A 19,534-nucleotide genomic window follows, 5' to 3' on the forward strand; every position below is an offset into this window, starting at 1 on the left:
GTATTTGTCTATTTTAGAATGTTTGCCATGTTTTGACCACTACTTCAAGTCCAGTAGCGTTTTGATAGTCTTTGTACGAGTAATTTGGTGAGTCCAATCAATTTCCAGTGATACTTCAGCTGTTACATTTTTACTTCAGCTATACCAAGTTGTGTTAGTTTCGTGTTGGAGGAACGCACGAAGAATTCCGTTTTTTGCTGGTTTGTTGTTTGGAACCTTAGTTAAGCTGCTTGAAAATTATTTCACAAAATCGATATTCAAGGTGAGCACACGAGCTTATCAGAACGAATTACGGTTATTGCATGCGTGCCAACCACCTTTGATATATTTGTATCGGTAAGAAGTACGTGTTCTGGTTTTTCTTTTAAGGGGACAAAACTACAAACAATTGGGTCAACCCATAGGCACTGTGTCCAGAGCTTTTGGACAAACAATAGGCTGTACTGCAGACGTATGCGGACAAGAACTCTATTGCTGAGATAGTATTATATAGACAACTATAGGTTCGGTTTCAGAGCTAGGTGGGCAAAACAGACTCTATTTCAGAGGTATCTGGAGATCAATACCCTCTATTTCAGACGTATGTAGACATAAATAGGCTCTACTGAAGAGGTGTGTATGTAACAGGCTCCATTTCAGAGGTGTTAAACAACAGACTCTGTTTCGGAGGCATGTAGAGACAAATAGGCTCTATCGCAAATAAGATCGCGACTCACAGCTACAGAGCCACGAACGTATTTTATAGCCTTATGATGCACGAGAACAGGTCATCCTGACGCAAGTGTTCAAGGGTTACTATTCCACTTACAACATCTTTAAAATGTCCAAAGTGTTTTCTGTGGAAGTGTATGCGCGGAGCATATAAATAAATAATATATTCAATAACAAGGGGCGACATCAGAATTTGTAATGTGTTTTCTATTTTCTTAACGTTTTTATAGAATTTTAAAGACATTTTTTAAAACAACGATGGTTACGGTTTTATGCCTTTAACCTTTATACGTAAAATTAATTTTACTGGAAAAGCTTCAAATTATCCTGATCAGTTCTAATGCACAGGTCGTCACGATATGGCTTAAATATTGCCCATGTAACGTTAAATTTGAACTCACTCACTCACTCTAATGCGCAGACTCTTTCACCAAATCATTGCAGATGGCTTTAGGGATAGAATAGGTCCCTAGAAATTATTAAGGTGGTCAGGGTTGGTGAATTGGTTGACTGCATGTCACCATATCCCAATGTTAGGATAGAAGCTCATGACATCAATCATATGATTATCTGGCCCACGTTCAGTTGAGTGAGTGAGTGAGTTAATATTTAACGTCACATCGGCAATATCTAAGCCATATCGTGGCGAATCCCACGTTCAATTATTTACGGACTGCTTTCAGAAGGTATATACATTTTTGAGGTATTAACAACAAAGAAACTAATCTTACTCCTTCAGTTTTGGAAGTAGTATTGCACACTAAGGAATTGCACATTATATATGTTATAAGTAACTTCATATCACATAATGCTAAAACCATATATTGACGAACTTATAAAAAAAATTTCATGGGATTGTTTCCATATAAGGTCTTGATAAGACAAATGAACCATCAGTTCTTCTTGAACACATTAGTAGTGGGTGAGTTTAGTTTTAAGCCGATTTTAACAATGAACACATTAGTAAGACGCACAGGCATGACTATGAATAACCTGCACACAAAATTACGATCCACTTCACGGGTCATGATGCACAATATTTACTGAAATGTCATTCGATTTTTAATATACAAATTGAAAACGTCAAAGGCAGGACACTTAGTCTCGAGTAGCTCTCAAACAAATTCCATACTGCGCAAAATCAAAACTGGTGAATTAACATGAATATATAGCTGTAAATGAATTATGACACCGATTGATCACGAAAAGGGATGCTGACCTAGTGATGGCGCCCTATTTAAATAGTTTTCACCCAAATATATAGTAAGCGCCATTCAAAATGGAAGTGCGAAAACTACATGTAATTTTTAAAGTTATATCTTGATACACTATCGCGCATCACCAAAATCCTCTGAGGTCGACCATACAAGTTTTGAAATGGCCGAGCATATGACGGTCAAACATCTCAAGTTCTTTTACAATTTATTTGATCTCACTGAGTATACCAACTGTTTAATACAATAGGTAGATTACAGACAGGATACAACTGTATATCTACTTTGTTAACATGCTACAATTAGCTACAAATAATATACAGAAAACCCTTGTCAGAAATTCAGTATGGGTTAACAATCCATCGGCAATACCTTCGTTACTTTAAAATGCTCAAAGCACACCTGATACAGGTATTTAAAACTACCTGTCCGGGAAATCAATTCATAAGAACACATTTCAGTTATATTAAAAAAGACACACAAGACATCAAACGCCCAATAATACATGTATGATACGGAACGAAGCTCTGAGACGAAGAAGACTTAACTTACATGCTTCTTGTTCGGGCTTTAGTAACAGGTGTAAAGGTGAAGAGAGGTGATCCGTTTTTCTCAAGCTTCCTAGTCTTTAAGCATAAAAGTTCCAAAAGGCCCGCAACCCTGTTCGCCTTTCCCTGTGCAACGGCCGAGCTTCAAGTGAGAGCTCCTTTTAAAGAGATAAAACTTGCGGGGGGCTCATTAATCAACCTCGTGCATTGACAAGCCCAGAGGACTGCGGAGAGTCAGTCTCCGCTAATCATATCATCGATAAGGAAGGCCGGGGAATTCTCCAGTGTAGAGGCGAAAACTCTCCACCTCCCCCTCCCACGAGCCTCGTCTCCACATCTGCTAAGCATGTCAACAGGATGAGTCTTTGGAAAATTAGACAATCATAAGAATTCGAATGAGACAGATCATTTAAAGATGTCCCAGAAGCGCGTATGGAAGACGATCGTCAGTCGTACAGTTCAACTCTTTTGTTTGTAGTGATACACTGAGGTAGCATTATTCGTAGAGTAACGGCGCCTATCAACAAACAGTCAACTGCTTATGAAAGTATTCTGAATGAACAATTTAGTGACAAATGACATAACAGATGGTTTCTGTCTAGTTATTTGAAACCACGTACACTTCCAGTGTCACGTCTGTTCTTTATTCCTATATACTCATGCCAATAATGGTTGTCACCCCCTTCATTTTTTTTAATTATTGGCATGAGTATATTTACATACTTTCTCTATATTTTTCTTATACGTATCTGTTCAGAGGGCAAGTGGTCAATGCGCTAGCTGCTGAAGACCTGGGTCGATTATTCTTAAACCTTAACGTATATTGCTGGTATTATAGATCCTTTATTCAGCCTTCTGGGGAAGGTGTCACAGGTTTTTAAAGACGGTATGGACCACTATGGACTTGAAATCTAACAAATGATAGAACATGATTGGAGATGTATTGTGTGTTTGTCAATGAGAGATTACTGAAGTAAATCTTGTATTTTGAAAACATGAAATCAAATAAATTATTAATATGGTTTGCGTACGTCAATGCCAATTGCTGCAAGGGAGATGTGGGATTGGGAGGGATGATGTCCTGCATCCCATGAATGGCTCCTGAGCGTGTCTTGAATGGAATACCTGAAGGGTTGGCCAAAACAGTATTGACTCACCCACTCACAGGACTGTGAATATATCGGAATAATGTTTATCTTCCAATAAATCATGAAGAAAAATCTGCAAATATCATAATGTCACATCATAATTCAATATCCCTAAACTAATAACGCTTGCATGTAACACGTGTATCTATAGTTGTGAGAAAGTTAGGGAGTGAGTGAGTGTGAAGGAAGTTTTGCGAGGGTTGACCGCAGCGTTGATCGGTTATGCAATTTTTTTTCACTTCGCTTTACAGTGATCCGTGAAGATCCGGGTTAGAATTGGTCTTCAGCAACCCATGCTTGTCGTAAGGGGAGACTAACGTGATCGGGTGGTCAGGTACAGACTCGATTATTTACAGAGCTGGACCAGGCAATTTATATAGCTGGAAGATTGCTGAGTGCGACGTTAAACCAACCAACTTCACAGTATTTATTTGGCGAATTAAACAGTCGGCACATCTCCCTGAGGGTCATCTCACAAGCCTGGACTATTGACTGACCAAAGAGTGAGTGAGTTTAGTTTTACGCCGCACTCAGCAATATTCCAGCTAAATGGCGTGGTCTGTATATAATTGAGTCTGGACCAGACAATTCAGGGATCAACAGCATGAACATCGATCTACGCAATTGGGATACGGTGGCATGTGTCAACCAAGTCATCGAGCCTGACCACTCGACTCCGTTAGTCGCCTCTTACAAGCACGGGTTGCTGAAGATCAATTCTAACCCGGATCTTCACGGGTGACTGACTAAAGAGGAAAACAGGGCGAATATAAGTAAACCTTGATACACATATTAATGGTATTATGTTAATTTGAATATACTGAGATGATGGACATATTGTAAGTGAAGTTATGTGTAAGGTTAAATATGGAATGGAATGTGTTGTTTTAGAACAGAATAGTTCTAAAATGTGATGTAGTTGTAACAATTAAATGCAGCCATTCAGCTCTCCTGTTTGAGAACCTGTTCTATTGACTGAACCATTTACTGCAGTAAGACCCTTGCAAAAGCCTGTCCCAAGCCGTGCAGACCCGAAGTGAGTAGATCCATGTTCATGATGTCAATCACTTGATTGTTAACACTCGAATATTTATAACGCTGCCATATAGCTCGGATATTTCCTCGTGAGGCGTTAAACAACAACGAATAAATCAGTCTATATGTACTGTCATCGATTTTGTCGGATTAGGTGCTAAAACGTCAGATATCGAATGACTGTTTATTAAATAGCCGTTCTATTCAATTGCTTGCTGTGCGAAGTTCATTAATGTGGAATAAATATATATATTTATCATCCAAAACTGTGTTCCACAGTAGATATCGCTTGTGTTGTAGATCAGACGATATCTCCTAGGAGATATCGTTTTGACAGTAGATTTTGTACAATGCCTGACAATGCTATGACGTCATGAACTTGTTGACGTCACAATGTTATGACATCGCTGCACTGCAAACCTAATGGCAGTACTGTGTTCAGAGATGTACAATTTTCATTGAAAACTAATGAAGAGTGATTTTTTATGATAAATAGAATCTCACCCTCGTGTCTTCTGATATCAAATATATCAACACTCGTTGATAAAAGTAAAAATATCCTCGGCAAGCCTCGGATATTTGTTACTATAACAACTCGTGGTGGTATATTTGATATCAAAAGACACTCGGGTGAGATTCTCTATATACCGAATTTGTACTCCATAATAGTTCCGTTATTTAGTCAAGTAGGATCTTATAGCAAAAAAGATGTATCCGTTTGATTTCTGTTTCTCTTCTTTTTACGTTTAACATATTTTTTTTCTGTTCATTTCAGCCCACGAACCGAGAACACTTTTATAGCAACCCTTTACTAACCCTTGAGAAATCTAGCCAAGTGATCTAAAACGAATCGGCAGTAGTAGTTGTAGTAGTAGTAGTAGTAGTAGTAGTAGTAGTAGTAGTAGCAGCAGCAGCAGCAGTAGTAGTAGTAGCAGCAGTAGTAGTAGTAGTAGTAGTAGTAGTAGTAGCAGCAGCAGCAGCAGGACTAGGAGTTGAAGTATAACTAGCATTAACAGGATGCCTGGTTTTGTCGGCAAAGTTCCATAAGTGAAAATGACCTCGAGCCATTATTGAAGCCTCGTCTGGAAGATCGTTGAACGAAGTCAATCTTCGAGATGCCACTGTAACTTCACACTTAAGCCACAAAATGTTCACACAATGGAACCAGATGTACAAACATTCTTTCTTTTAATGAAAAACGTTTTCCTGATTTTCCTCCCGAGCAGCAAAGGAAATAAGCAAGCGTAAATCAATGGATAATTGGGGATGTGGAATATTGCATGATCCACCAAGAACAAACCAGTATCCCTTGACTTATCGATGTATAATACTTACTCCTAAGTCTCATTATAATAAATACAAGCTATTAAAACATAATGTATGTCCTCATTCTGTCTTGAATGATTGTTAATATCTTGTGAACTGTTTCGAACCAGCTAACCTTCCGCTCTGCTGAGGTAAGATTCAAGCAGATAACAACATATCCAATGGCTCGGAACATCTAAAACACTAAAAACCACATTGCACTTATTTTTATTCCAGCCCTCCCGGTTCTGGTAAAAGAGAAAAGATCAAGATCATTACTTGTACAGGATAAAGAAACGCGCTTGAGTGATTAACAACGTGTGTGCAGTGTGACACTCGGAACCTTTACGCTCTTTGATTTATCGATTAGAATGGTCTGCCACATCACTTCAACATATTACTCCGCGCAATTGTGAATGAACGTGGCTGTTTGCACACTTCATTAGGCTCGTTTGATCTGGTGATGTTAGGAGCTCTAAAACTTCATTTACAAGTCCACGTGTCAACAGCAATATGGTTCAAAGGCAAGGTCTATTCTCCAAACAGCGCTAGTTTTCTCACAAAACACGATGACGCCCTTGTCGATCAGATGGGCGAGACGAGATTGAGGGAGGAACTCCGATCCGACCGACTAGGTGTGCGGTACATCTTGACAGGCCATCAGCTCAAGATTTACGCAGCAAGGATTTGACAATAGATAACAGCATAGGGTTAGAATTACTGAAATTGGATTTCCTTCAGCAAACATTACAGACTGAGGTGCCAGAGCGTTTCTAAAAAAAATGAAATTTATTGCTTGTAAAACGTCTAGTGTTAAGTGGTACTCAAACTGACGTAAGTCAGTGTACACATCCGAGGCATGGCGAAAGGCACAACACGTCAAACAGATTAAGATTCTAAAGATCATCGTGTGCCCTTTATTTACATTACTAAGATGCATAATATGTGCGTACTTCCAGGTAATAAGAAGCGAGACCAGTCTTGAAACATTATTTGCATAAGTAAATTGGTTGATTTGCTCTGTTATAGCTGAATACTAAACGTGAAAATTATTTTCACCTGTGCCTTTTAATTTCAGAATTTAACTATACAATCTACTATTGAACAACTTGTCACAATACGGGTTAGAAATGGTCTTCACTAATTCATGCTTGTTGTAAGAGGCGACTAACGGGATCGGGAGGTCAGGCTAGCTGATTTGGTTGACACATATTACTGTATCTCAGTTGCGTAGATCGATGCTCATGATGTCTATCACTGGATTGTCTGGTCGAGACTATTATTAACAAACCGCCGTCATACAGCTGAAATATTATTGAATGTGGTGTTAAACAGAAAACAAATGGTTAAACAGCCGTAGCAGTTGGTGTATGATGTCACGATTACGTAACTGAACCAGTTCTCTAAGTCTGACGTCACAAAATATCTACAGGCGCAAATTGCGCACAGTCGACGTACAAACACACACACACACTACTGGTGCCAGACGCTTATTTCGCCAAGAAACATTTATGAAGGTATAATATTCTTTATATTCCATCCCTGTGGACGATACTAGGGTGTCCAGTCTACCACGATGCGGCAACGTATTATCTGCTTAAAATGGTTTGCTGGCAACGTGTCTGTAAGGAGTGTCTGCAGACTACATGCACTGAGACAAAGAGTTAACTGCGCTGGTTAGCGTGGCCGGTCAGTTCAGATAGTCATTGTTTGTGGGTACAATGTGTGAAGCCCATTTCTGGTGTCCCTCTCCGAGATATTGCTGGAATATTGCTAAACTAAAATCACTCACTCACACGTCATTCTTTGGATCTGTTAATGCTTAAAACATAAAGATACATGAAATACATTCTAATTATAATACTAGCAATGGCAATATTCACTACTTACATCTACCCGTGAAGGTCCGGGTTAGAATGAACCTTCAATAACCCATGCTTGTCGTAAGAGGCGACCCCACATGGGTACAATGTGTGAAGCCCATTTTGGTGTCCCCCGCCGCGATGTTGCTGGAATATTGCTTAAAGCGGCGTAAAACCAAAACTCAGTCAGTCGTAAGAGGCGACAAACGGGATCGGGTGGTCAGGCTCGCTGGCTTGGTTGACACATGTCATCGGTTCCCAATCGCGCAGATCGATGTTCATGCTGTTGATCACTGGATTGTCTGGTCCAGACTCGATTATTTACAGACCGCCGCCAAATAGCTGGAATATTGCTGAGTGCGGCGTAAAACTAAACTCACTGACTCACTCACTACTTACATCTGCCACCAAAGAGTGCGTTATATAATAAGGTGTGTTGTGTCAATACTGGGATACAGAGGAGAAGCTTTAATACATTATATAGGTAATAGTCATGGCGAATGCATGTGTGCAATACAATCACTATTCATTGTAATTGTTTTGTATTCCCGAGAAGACCTCCCTACAAGAACGCTATCTCCATTAGCGTCATGAGTGAGTAGATTAGATTTTACGACTCTTTCAGTGTCTAAGCTTTTTTTATTTGCTTCAAACACTCTCAACCCATGCAGTGAATGCGTACGCCGCTTTTGGCAATTTTCAAACTATTCGTGTTGGGGTGGTGGGAGTTTGGCTGACACCAGAAGTGAGCGTGTACGCGCGTGGGGAATCGAACCCGGGTCTCACCGTGACGAGCGAAAGCTTTAACCACTAGCTAGGCTACCCTGCCGTTTTTTTAACCGGGCATCCAACGATTATTGTCCAGAGCTAATTAGGTTCTACATTCGTCCCAAAATTGGAACAGAAACTGGGTTTTGTCTTTCGAAAAGTGATCGTAGTTCCTGCATGGATTAGTCTAAACACGTTAGTAGAGTGTTTGTCAATGTATCTAATGTTATCTCGCTTCCAGGAACAAACTGATTGTACTATATTTTGGCTGTTTTATTTTGTTTCATGAACTACACGTATGTCTTTTACCCTTGGAGTAGACTTGCATTCATTAACATTTAACATCACTTAATGCTTTTTTCCCGTACGAAGTAACTGTTCAAATGTATTGATGTAAGAGACCTGTTGTTTAGTGATAAACCTAACCGCCTCACTCACTTTGTTAAATTGCAAACTTAATTTAGTCGCAAACTATATCACATCAAAGTGTAAATATTTTCTAGACAAGCTTAAGTTTTGTCTACTCCCCCTGAGGATGTGATTAACGTGTTGATGCCATCAAGAAATCTTCTCAAAGAGTTGACGCAAACACCTGTTGTCTTCTTTTCCTGCACACACAGATGGTCTAGATCTGTTATGACACACAAGTTTGCTGATTTGTACAGGGGAGGTTCACTATCTCTCATGAACATTTTTCCAGAAATGTTCACTTCTTTTACTTCTTAAGTCACGGTCTGGATAATAATAATAATAATAATAATAATAATAATAATAATAAAAATAATATATAGAGATTTATATAGCGCCAATATCCAGATGAGTCCTGCTCAAAGGCGCTTTAGGTGTAATGAACTGGGGGCTACAGTTGCAGCAAGGACGACAATGATTGTGATGGAGGGGAACGTGATTGCTGTGACGTTATTTGTGATATATGTGACGATAACGCCAGGCCCTTTGTTTCAAAATGTACAACAGAATCTTAATCAGAACAATGTTAATGTATTACCATACCCCGCTCAACCCCTTGATTTGTCACTAACTGAACACGTCTGGGACGAAATGGAGAGACGTTTACAACGTCATCCGAATCCTGCAACAATTTGGCAGGAACCCGGACAAATCCTTCCTCGTATTTGGAATGATCTTAACCAGGACTTTCACAGACGTTTAGCGGCCTCAGTGAGGCGAAGGTGCCAGACATGCATCCATGCACAAGGTGGACACACTTATGGCCGCGTGTGAGCTTGATTACGAAATCCATTCTTGTGTTGTATCCCATTTAAATGTGCCAGGTGCGTTTCTTATGACTGTTGATTGTCGACATACCTTCAAACAATTGTCTTTCCATGTAATTACGTTTCATTCGCAGCAGTAAATTTATCACTTGTTCTGTTTGCTGTAGCATACATCTTTGGGTGATGCAAATAACAAAGACAAGCATGCTCGTTATCTACTTATTAAAAACGTATGAATCAAACGATTAAATGCTTGAATGACGGTAAATCTGACTGATAGCATTTTCAATTTAAATACATGTAGTTCTACTTCAATCCACTCGAAACCGACATATTTTAATTTCCTTTCCTCAGTTGCAGGGTCCGCTGCTCATACATTCACACATCCTGATAATGGCACATGTATTTAGCCTGTCATCACATCCGTATTTACTGTAATTAACGCCGCTGACATGCCACGGTTGGGTTTTTATCATCACTGAAGTGCAACGCTGTGATAAACCCACAAGGGTACAGAGTCAGCAAACACTCACTCACTCACTCACCCATCGTGAAAACACTCAGGTTGGTCATTTTAAAAATCTTTCGAGTTGATCACACGTTAGATAGACGAGGCTTCTCGCAGGAAGAGAATAGAATCAACTTAACACCGTCATTAAAACCATAAGACGAACACCCAGTCAGATGTCAAGTGACATGTTTCGGATTTCCTAACACTGAAGTGACTTTAACCAATGTTTAAAACGGCGTCATGGGATGTCATTACACTGGTGAAGATGTAACTGTGTAGCTGTTTTGTTTAGTTCTTTTGAACAAATAAAGCAAAAAATAATAAAGAAAACACATCGAGTCTTAGACACAATTCCATGCGCTCTTTGTAACTTGTTCAGCTTCACTGGTGTAATATAACTAACTGAGCCCCCACTGACAGCCGTGGTTGTAGATGTACATGAGGAAGGAGATGATGATGCAGTCCAAGGTTCTCAATTTCGAGAGTCACAGTTGCTTTTTTGGTTTCAAGATTGAAAGACTAGATGGCCGATTGCGACGTCGGGACTTTTTGATGACTCACAAATCAGGATGTTTGTTTCATTCCAATTAACACAAATGTCAGCCTTACTTCAAAATAGAACAAATGCTTTTTTTAAAAAGACTGTTTATGCATAAGCAAGTGTCAAGTGGGATTATATATTCACGAAATAAAAGGACTTGTTGTGATGTATATCTTGCCGTCATGTACTACAGTTAATATTACAGGTTACAGGTAATATTTCAGGTATTGTCTACTAGTAAAGTCGCGTCCTTTTACGTGTAATTTCTATTCATTTTATTTTCTTATATCTTTATTGTATTTATTTTGTGAGTGCGTGCGTGCGTGTGTGCGCGTGCGTGTGTGCGTGTGTGCGTGTGTGTGTGCGTGTGTGCGCGTGTGTGTGTGTGTGTGTGTTCTGATGTTTTGTTTTATGTTATTGTATTATTAGTTTTTATTTGTTATTTCGGTTGGTTTTGAGTGCATACGCGTGAACCCAATACAGGGATTAATGAAAGCTCCACAAACGTTGAAAATGATGACAGTTACACTGTTTTACTCTGTATTAGCATATAAAAGCCTGAATGTCGACCAGTTGACATGTCTGACAATTTCACAGCTGTTCTCATAAACGGCACTTGTCATACATGCCAATTCTTGAAGTAGAACTGCGACACTGAACAAATGTGTTTGTTTGTTTGTTTGTGGTTTAACGCCTCACTCAGTCATATTCCAGCTATATGTCGTCGGTCTGTAAAAATAACTGAGTCTAGACCAGACAATCAAGTGATCTACATTATTACCATCGATCTACGCCATTGGGAACCGATGGCATGTGTCAACCAAGTCAGCGAGCCTGACCACTCGATCCCGTTAGTCGTCTCTCATGGCAACCATGGGTTGCTGAAAACCAATTCTAAAGAAGATCTTCACGTACCTCTGAACAAGTTGCAATACTGATACATAGATGCGGAGAAAGAGGAGAGGAGCAGTGAAGGAAAAAATAGAAAATATATGCTCGCAAAAAGAACAAATGTGATTTTTTATCACATAACATCCCTTATGCGCACCAGTCCAAACCACCCTACCACGCACGCACGCACGCACGCACGCATACACTCACAATCCCACACTCCTGTATCCGCGTATGTACTGGATACAGGATATCGATCTGGGGTTAACATACGACGGCATCACTCACCTTTGTTGATGTTGATGTTGCTGAAGCTGGCGTAGGAACATCACTAGCGCAGTGTAGTGCACGTCAGTTATTGTATACATCACAGATAGACGCTCTATCTGCTTGTCACCTTGTGTTCAGTGGACTGGCATGAGTGTGACATATAGTGCTAACCGTACTACCACCATGCTTTACGTCTATGCAATGGAACGTCAGTTAATCTGAACTTGTGTCAGTTAAACCGGCATTGGTTCTGCTCCTCTGAGAGTCGTAAGTAAGACATCTTTCAAATGGTTTGATATGGACAGACCATAAACGTCATTCAAGCTTTCTTTAACATTTGTTCAGAGAGATAGGCAAGCTCCAATCTCGACCTCTATATAGGTTAAAGAACATTCGACTTTAGGTAGGGAAATCAATACATCTTTGAAATAAGTCGTCATGTAATTCTATACAATGAATGGGTGAGTTGAGTTTAAGGCCGCATTGGAAAGTATTCTGGTGTGTGAGGAGGGAAAACCGGAGTACTGCAGGTTTCACATGTTTAGCACTTTTATAAAGCACACATGATCAGGAAGTATGGCGCTACAACCTTCGGTGCGCGTTAACCTAGGGTTAGAAGTGGTCCACAGCCCCTTCGGGGACTAAGGGGTTGTCAAGCTGGTGATTGGGCGATGCATGTCATCGTATCCCATTTTGCCAAACCGTGAACATCCGGGTTAGAACTGGTCTTCAGTAACCCATACTTGTCGTAAGAAGCGACTAACGGGATCGGGTGGTCAGGCTCGCTGACTTGGTTAACACAGGTCATCGTATCCCAATTGCGTAGATCGATGCTCATGATGTTGATCATTGGATTATCTGGTCCAGACTCGATTATTTACAGACCGTAGCCATATAGATTGAATATTGCTGAGTGTGGCGTTAAACAACAAACCCACCAACCAACCCATTTCCCATGTTCGTAAAGCCAGTTACTGGATTGTCTGGTCAAGACTTAATTATTCACTGACGTCATATGGGTGGAAAATACCTTTGTGGCATTAAACGGCAAACAAGCTAAAACACTTATACCACTTCCCATCACTTACATACTTATCAGGGGCGGTGGGGTAGCCTAGTGGTTAAAGCGTCCGCACGTCACGCCGATGACCCGAGTTCGATTCCCCACATGGGTACAATCTGTGAAGCCCATTTCTGGTGTCCCCAGCCGTGATATTTGCTGGAATATTGCTAAAACCAAACTCACTCACTCACTCACTCACTCACACACATATTTATCAACAAACATACATACGTATAATATACATCGAAGCTGCAATAAAATAACACTACTGAGGCGATCATTTTCTGTATTTATCCCAGTCGTTCTAGCTATTTTGATTAATTCTATATATTCAGAGAAACAAAGATCCGTTGTGCAATGCCCCGAGAAACATCCCTGGTTTTACTTTGTGCAAAGCAAGGTGATACTATTTGAAATATGCATGAAGGTGATACAAATAGACTATTGTTGGTTTGGTGCTATGTGTTCCAGAAGTTTACACCGTTCTGCCTGAGTGAGTGAGTTTAGTTTTACGCCGCTTTAAGCAATACTCCAGCAATATCACTGTGGAGAACGCAAGGAATGGGCTTCACACATTGTACCCATGTGGGGGAATCGAACCCAGGTCTTCAGTGTGACGAGCGAACGCTTTTACCACTAGGCTACCCAACCGCCCCCGTTCTGCCTGAGCGGGATAGAAGGCGCTTCTTCATAATTAGTTATATATTAGCAGTAATATTCTAAACGAATGTTTGTATAACATGAAACCAATCCTAGAAATGATCTCTACGGCAAATGCAGAACAATTTAACACACAAATTGTAAATAATATATGTTAGGGCCAGATATGATTAGACAAAGAGGACCCCAGCATTATTTGTCCCGACTGAATAAATGGTTTTAATCCACGTCTTTGGGGATCAACTTACTGTATCCATAGATGAGAACCAGATAATTCGCAATGTCGTGTTGTTATTCTAATGTATTATTCAATGACATTTCAAAAGAGAAAATGAAGAATGGAAATGTCCAACCTACAGATGAACTTCACTGAAAGCACTCCATTTTCAGATGACAGCATGTGAACTCACGGACAATGCATAACGTCATATCGTATTTTTCCAACAGTGAATGGAAGCCTGTGATGTATCTTGGCTATAGAGACCAATCAGCATTGAGAAGTCAAAGTGAACGTGTCCAATTATTGAAAAGTCAATAGCACGATCAACACACATTCTAACTTTATGGGTAGTGTTATAAAACATGTAACCTATTGCATGCGAACCGTTCCATTATATAACTGAAATCTATGAGTAAATTCATTTCAACAAACGTCATTTCACAATCTGCTCTGAAGTGTGTACAGGAAATATTCTGTAAAACATCCAAGAGCTGTCCAAGAGATGACCCGTGTATTCGGTATTGGATGCCAAAGGAATATGTATCCCGTAACAGGATTCGCTTGTTCAGAAATTGAAACTTGCCAACATGCTCCAAATAGACACCGACTTTAAAATATCTGACAACCGAATATTATGTCCCCAAGCCATGCCCATAACTTTTTTGCCGACATGCTTATATATAACCTTTACATTGAGTTTGTTTGTTTTTAGAGTATAGGCAAAATGAGTATTCTGACAATATGACAATCACGAGACCGTAAAAAGAACACGTAAAACCAGTATATGAAAAAAACCTAACTAAAAGAAGAGTCGGAGCTGTAAAGAAGCCTGCGTCGGATGTCTGTTGAATACAGAGCCTTAAAAACAATGAAGATAGTCGCCTTTTCACCTTTTCATAACGTTCTTCAAGTCGAGGAATATTCCAGCACTGACTTTTTCAAAACTTAGGAGTTACAATCGTGCATGCTCTTTCCAACAAACATTTTAAACAGGTCACGCTACTCTTGCTCAAAGGTTTTCTTACGCCTGAAATTCTGCTTCCAAAATGGTTATAAATAGTTGATGACGCAATTCATAAATCCTGTAATCCATAATTTCCTGTGTTATTCAAGTGAACAATTGACCTGCCATCGCAGGTTGTTCTCGATTGGGCGCGATACCTCGAATCTGTTGGGGCGGTGGCCTAGTGGTTAAAGCGTTCGCTAGTCACGCCGAAGACTCGGGTTCGATTCCCCAAATGGATACAATGTGTGAAGCCCATTTCTGGTGTCCCCAGCCGCGATATTGCTGGAATATTGCTAAAATCGGTTTAAAACTCAACTCACTCACTCACTCGAATCTGTAGATAGGGTTTTGTTGATTTTGTTTACACATTTAACAAAGTTATACCCCCATAAGGATATGGATAGTTATAGATATTCACTCGCTCACTCGTGTGAACAAAGTCACAGCATGATTGTGATTTGCATGAATTCCAGACCATAACGAAAGGTGTCGGCGGCTTCATATCTACAGAATTACCTGATTATCAATCCCGAGTAGATTACCTCTTAACTTAAATCCCTAAGCATATATATTTCACACTACCGACCTACGTATTTGCTTTGTATTAACTAAAGGGTATTTTTCAGAGAAAATGTTGAAATACGGGATTGTAAGAGACTCGTCACCTCATAAGTATTTAATGACGTCGTGTCCAGTTATTTGTATGATACGCAGTGAACTAATGGTTAAATGTCATAGAAGATTAACGATGACACCATCAAAGAAGACCAATTAGGTCCTACCCGCGAAGGACATGTTCCCTTGTCTCACGAAGAAGTGATGTCAGATCATTTACACCTAAGTTTGAATTGTGAGTTTAGGTTATTATTTTATAAACTGTGTTTCGACTGATTTCACATAAAGCAGTCTGCTAAACTCTAACGGAATAATATTTGCACGTACTCCTTGCGTTGCAGTTTCATGCACAGCAGTTGTAAAGTCAAGTGAACCAGTTCCTGGAACTGAGAAAAATGACACCTTCTGGAATGGCAGGCCATTCTCCGTGAAGATTGTAGCGTAATTGATGCAGATTCTGTGGCTTTGGTTGATGTTGACGTTCGTTCATCCCCCAGATGATCAACTGAATTAAGATCCGGTAACCTTGAAGGCCGCAGCATTATGTTCTGAGCTCTCAGGAAGGTAGCTTGTGACGTGTTGGGGGCGAGCATTGTCATAATGGAAAATGGCGCATGATCACTTTGTGACCACGTGCAAAAATGTGATCACGGCTCGATCACATGTACTATGGGGGATAACAATTTTTACATAAAACATTATGCCTAAAAAGTATGGGAAGGGGGGTTATTCTGTACATGACATGCAGGGGGAGTCACTTACCTTGTACATAATTTTGGGGGAAGGGGGTCATTCACAATGTACATGCTTCTCCATAAAAGTCATCACCAACACGATTCCCCACATAGGTACAATGTGTGAAGCCCATGTGGTGTCCTCCGCCGTGATATTAATGGAATATTGCTAAAAGCGGCGTAAATCTAAACTTACTCACACTATTTTCGACCTAAGTGAGTAGGTTAGATTTTACGGCTTACTCACTCACTCAACAAGCATGGGCTGAATACCAAATAGAATTATTACCCTGATCGTTACGGGTTTGATTCTACAGGGTTACAAATAGCAGTGTTTCTCGCATTATCATGAGGCCCTGGCGTGACGATTTTGAAAGGTACCTTAGTTAGCTGAATAATTTCAGTGAAACGTACCCAAGACATGGGACAAATAACGTGGAAATTGCTTTCCAGTTTCATAAGAAAACGAATATGTCCAATGTGATCGATATTAACTCTATCAAAGATATTAACATCATTGTATGAGACTGTATCAGTTAAAAATAAAATATACACTTCAGCAGTAGTACAATATGGAATACGTCTAACTCAGGAAATGTAATTTAATTAAGATTAATGTAAAGTATTGTAACCACCATTGCGGGGTTTTCGGGTTGTTTTATTTTCTTTAAATTCTTTTTTTTCTCTTTTCTCTTTAATCGGAGTGTAAACTTAACACCAATTGGGCATCGAAGTTATAATCTTTATGCGCGTTTCCCGGTCAATGTATATTAAGTATTTCACATGATATTATTATATGCGCGATTAACTGATGACAGTTAATGATCATTTGTGGTAGAGATCACTTCGCAACGCAACCCAGAACATGTATAATCCATTAGCTCCAGCGAATTATTTCAAATATTACAGACATTAAACCATGTGGCGGAACTAATTTATTGAATCACACTGTCTAAATGGTATATCTAGGAACAGCGAGGGTGGCTGTTAGTAATTAACAATGTGTTGCATGAGAAGTCAGTGAAAGGTTGATACACAACTTGACATCACATAAATGTCATTGTTCAGCGTGACGTCATTGTACTGTTTGTATTACGTTGCGTTAATAGCTATACATGATAAAATCCTATTGGTTAGCTTGTTCTCAATTTACAATATGTAACCCTGAAGGGGGTTTATTGATATTTTGATAAGTTCAATATCGATTTGTGTAACTTTCTAAATGTTTTATTAGAGGAGTATGCAATGTATTGGCAAATATGTTTTGTATTGAGAAAATATGTGCACATGTGCGTTCACTATGTCAGATAACTGTACTTTAGTGTGCTTTTTAACCTACCCATTATGTAGTAGACAAGTTGTTGTAAGACTGATAGAGGGTTTAGAGTGGATATGGGATTTTTCTAATGGGTCTCAGTGTATATGTAAGTGGCGTTTTAGAGACTGCAGTGTACATGAAGATATCTAGGTATTTAAACTTCGCTATTGATTCAAAGTAGCATTTTGGTATAGTGACTGACCGAGTTTCGTTTAAAAGCATTTTGAACAATATCTCATATATATAAGCGGTTGTAACTTCCACAGAACGGAATTGTTTTCAACTAACATAAACGCATCGGTCTGTTATTGTGAAATCTTAATTTTTGAAATACTAAGCTATCTAGATTGGCTTAGTGCTAGAAATTGATACATGTACCAATGCAGGTTCCTTTTGGAATTTTATTCCAGCTGTGTATCTAAAAACAACTCTTTTTTCGGGGAATCAACGTCGGTAAATGCATTTGTACATTGCATGGCTATTGTGTTAGATATTAGCAACATATTATTTATCAAAGAGATTGTAATTTCAATAATCCACAATATTAAAAAATACACACTTGACCTATCTTTAGTGAGATAGGTACCAGGAAAGTTCATTTCCCTCTTTCGGCGAAACATTGACTAATCCCTATGGTGTCCATACACTTCGATTTCTCATGTTAAACGTCGAGTAGCTGTACCCCAGATGTTTATTTATACATTAATCTCAACAATAAATAACGATAACCACTACATGAAAGCAGTTGAAGACATAGTTTATACATTTGCAGTCAGATATGAACAGTTTTTGTAAACGTGTACCAATTGCAAAGTTTTGTTGTTTACCCGATTTTATATAGTCAATATATAAAGACATGTCGGCTTAACTGCTTTCCTATTACGCCAGAATATGATGACAGGACTGACTGACTGACTGAATTTGGTTTTACGCCGCTTTCAGCAATATTCCAGCAACATCACGGCGGGGGACACCAGAAATGGGCTTCACACATCGTACCCATGTGGGGATTCGAACCCGGGTCTTCGGCGTGACGAGCCAACGCTTTACCCACTAGGCTACCCCACCGCCCTATCATGACAGGAAAGAATTTGACATCAATATATTTTTATCTTTTTGATTGACATCTCATAATAACATGAGTAACAAGAACTGTCTTGCATGACAACGGTATAACAATCTATACCAAAACGTCGCATCATGATATGCTAAAAAGTTACCAGTTCAGTTTGTTTCATAATAAATGACATAGAGTTTGTTTGGTGGATAGTCTGCATTATCCGGAGAACAATTCAGAAATCGTCATGAAAATAATCTGATTTGTTTATATAGGAGTATTATAGAAGTAGAAATGATTTTTACTTTGTACACAGTAAAGAGAACTTTTAAGGTTGAATTCATGAGAAAGACACACGATAGATGTGTTTCCGTAAAGAATTTCATCTGATATTTTATAGTGACTGATTGTCCGAACATGTCTGTTTACGATGGGTCCCACCAGTGGGGGCAAGAAATACTCGCCTTTTCGTCACAACCTGGTACCATAACTATTTCATAGTGATTTCTAAACAATGCATATGATGCTGTCGACATTATACATGGACATTGATATAAGTAGACGTTTCTTACGATTACGAAAATGTGTTTCATGCCTTTTCATGACCTTGGACATTACCAAAACGTTGCAGACCAATTATATGTGAAAATAATCAATTTTGCAATACACCATTCATTCGTGCAGTTTGAACAGTGGATTTCTTTCCACTTACTTCAATCATAACTCTCCGTCTGATACAATTAAACGTCCGAATCGTTGTTTGAAATAGAAACCACTAAACCCTTTCTACTTTCGTATTAAGAAATCTCAACGCAGGGTCGA

The 19,534-nt window shown here is 39.3% G+C and overlaps 1 protein-coding gene across 2 annotated transcripts in view; it reads right to left on the minus strand.

Annotated features, from left to right (window-relative positions):
• Positions 1-19,534, minus strand: part of LOC124259564 (abdominal ganglion neuropeptides L5-67-like) — a 40,759-nt gene that overhangs the window by 19,822 nt on the left and 1,403 nt on the right. The window contains exon 1 of one of the 2 annotated variants that reach the window (XM_046693715.1): positions 2,478-2,705. The exons of the other annotated variant lie outside the window; for it this stretch is intronic. The gene's annotated coding sequence lies outside the window, so the exon portion shown is untranslated. Of the gene's footprint in view, positions 1-2,477; positions 2,706-19,534 lie in introns of those variants that run through there. 2 annotated transcript variants of the gene reach the window in all.

The sequence above is a fragment of the Haliotis rubra genome, unplaced genomic scaffold (genome assembly GCF_003918875.1).
Source record: "Haliotis rubra isolate DU_JTF1 unplaced genomic scaffold, ASM391887v1 Scf73, whole genome shotgun sequence".
NCBI classification, from domain to species: Eukaryota; Metazoa; Mollusca; class Gastropoda; order Lepetellida; family Haliotidae; genus Haliotis; species Haliotis rubra.